Source organism: Agrilus planipennis, unplaced genomic scaffold (assembly GCF_000699045.2).
Source record: "Agrilus planipennis isolate EAB-ADULT unplaced genomic scaffold, Apla_2.0 scaffold221, whole genome shotgun sequence".
Lineage (NCBI taxonomy): Eukaryota > Metazoa > Arthropoda > Insecta > Coleoptera > Buprestidae > Agrilus > Agrilus planipennis.
Genome location: NW_020439479.1, coordinates 102503 through 104910, shown reverse-complemented (window position 1 = coordinate 104910; position 2408 = coordinate 102503). Strand labels below are relative to the sequence as shown.

The window sequence follows — 2408 nt, the reverse complement described above, 5'->3', positions numbered from 1 at the left end:
AATAGTGTAGTAATGAACCAAAATACTGACCACTAATACGTAAATATCTAATTAACATTATTAATAAATGATCCACTAATAAAATTGAAAATGTGGGAGTAAAACAAAGTATTAAGCAATTAATATTGTAATTAGAATTAAGAAATTTTCTCAGTAACAAACAAAAACAAAACAAAACATATAAACAAATGGCATGTTTCTCTAAAATATTTCAAAGGAATTTTTAGTTTTAAAAATATATTCTTTTGTATTAATTAATTGTATTCAATATTTATTTAACATTTCATACATTACACTGACATTGTACTTCAAAGGGAAGCATACCACAAAGGATGGCAAATATGTAATTTAGTGTTAAGAGTACTATTGAAGTAATTAGCAAATTTACAACTAACAACAATAACAGCTAATATTGTGTTTAAGAAATGTAAGAAAATTTAGGTAAAGTTTGTGTTGTAGTACGTCGCATTACCTTATTCAAATTCTGTTTAAACCAATGATAAAAGCAAAGTTAATGCATAAAATGCCTTTCGAAAAATTTTAAATTTTTCTTCGATTTCTTAAACTACCAAGTTACTAAGTTTCTAATTTCGATTCAAAAAAATGACCTTTAAAGTTTTGCTTTACTCATTTTACTTTCGTATAAAACTCCGTTTCTATTCCAAGAAAATGAAAATTATACATTGTTTGCTAAGAGTTCGTTCAAACAGGAAATCAAAAGATAATTTTAAATTGTTCCCTTGGGAAAAGCGTTAATAACAGAAACGTCCATATCCTGTTGTTCAATTGTGAGTTAATTGTCCAGACATAGCTGAGAATTCGTTAAAAATTCAATTACACTTTCTTGCTTTTCTGCAGTTTACATTAAATAAAATTGCAGCAACAAACGGGAAAAGTTGAACGTCCTTTTTTTGAAATTAAATTGCCTTTTCTACCAGATGTATTGTACTATGAGGGTTCTGATAACAATTGCTATTTATATTGCAAATTTTCTCTAGAAAAAAACTCTTGCACATGATCATGCACATCATGTCAAATTGAAACTAAATTGAGACTGAAGAAAACGATATTTATTTCTATTTCGTAAGTTTGTTTGGGTCACTTTGTTATAGAAGGTTTTGAGGAGGACTTAGAAAACGAATAATTAAAACTAGACAACAACAACATATATTTACAACTTAACAACAACTGGCGTAACGAAAGGAGNATTAAAAAAAAAAAATAATTTAGAGTTATACTACTCCAAACATTCTAAAATAGAATAGACCTACCTATAACGACTAATGAGTAATTAACATATTTTTATTTTAATCTGAACATTTGCGACACGTATCGGTTGGAAGATGTATTAAAAATTTGTATTAATAATTGTTTTTCATTATTGGAGAAGAAAACTGTTAAATAGAGGCTAGCGCGTTTCAAAAATCATAGAGCCTTGCGCGGTGTCAATAGATTTCCCAATCAACTTATGCTCTCCTAATACTAAATCTCGAAATTTCTTGAATGCGGCATCAACCAAGCAAATGTATGTTGGGTTGCCTACCTAGCGAAAAAATTTTAAAAATCCATTTTTATTCTAAACTGGAAACAAACCGTTGGAAATGCATTAATAATTCTCTACGTATGATGCTACGATGATAAAATAATCATTTAGATAAGATAAAGAAACATCCTTCCAAGTTATGCAACCCATCATACACCAACCGGTCGAAAATTCGGATGTACGGTCTTAGTGTCCGCAAAAATTTTTCAGAATTTTGTATTAGGAGAGCATAAGTGACGTGGGAAATATATTGACTTCGCGCAAGGCTCTACAGTTCATGACCACGCGCCAACCTTTACATGCTTTTAAACTAAATAAATTACAGTTTTCCAGTACTTTTCTACAGTTTACTGTAATAAATTACCTATTTAATTTCTATATTATATCTCTCAACTGCTGGGTGGCGCATGAGGTATCTATTTATTAAAAATTTAAATTCTTTAATCAGTTTACTTCTTAAAGTATATTTTCCTGAGAAATAAGTTTTTTAACGTTAATATATAGAAATAACTTTCAGTTATAGAAGACCTTAATTAAAAGTGAAGTGGAAGGGAGTTCTTTTAGTATTTTATATCCTACCTTTCTTAATAGGTATTTAAAAAAAATGTGAAAACCTCTTTACATAATTGTGTCCCAGGGGATAGACCCAACAGCAAAATTTATTTAAAAACTAAATAAATGAAAAATGAATAGCAACGGTAGCTTTTTTAATATTTTATATTCCGTATTTTTTAATAAGCTTTTGAAAAACTTCTTTACATAATTGTATAAAGTAAAAAATCGAGCTGCGTACGGGGCAAAGGTTTTTGTTTATGTGAGTCTAACAACCTACGTTTCGTCTCACAATTATTATCTTCAGGATTAG

At 28.8% G+C, this 2408-nt stretch overlaps 1 protein-coding gene and 1 long non-coding RNA gene across 2 annotated transcripts in view; one reads left to right on the top strand and one right to left on the bottom strand.

The window, feature by feature from the left end:
- LOC108738768 (KH domain-containing, RNA-binding, signal transduction-associated protein 2-like) overlaps window positions 1-2408 on the top strand; it is a 140566-nt gene that overhangs the window by 94758 nt on the left and 43400 nt on the right. The gene's annotated exons all lie outside the window — the stretch shown is intronic.
- The window catches only part of LOC108738769, a 104607-nt gene continuing 102209 nt past the window's right edge, over window positions 11-2408 (bottom strand). The window contains exon 7 of the long non-coding RNA XR_003232055.1: window positions 11-811. This is a non-coding gene — a long non-coding RNA (uncharacterized LOC108738769). The remainder of the gene's footprint in view (window positions 812-2408) is intronic.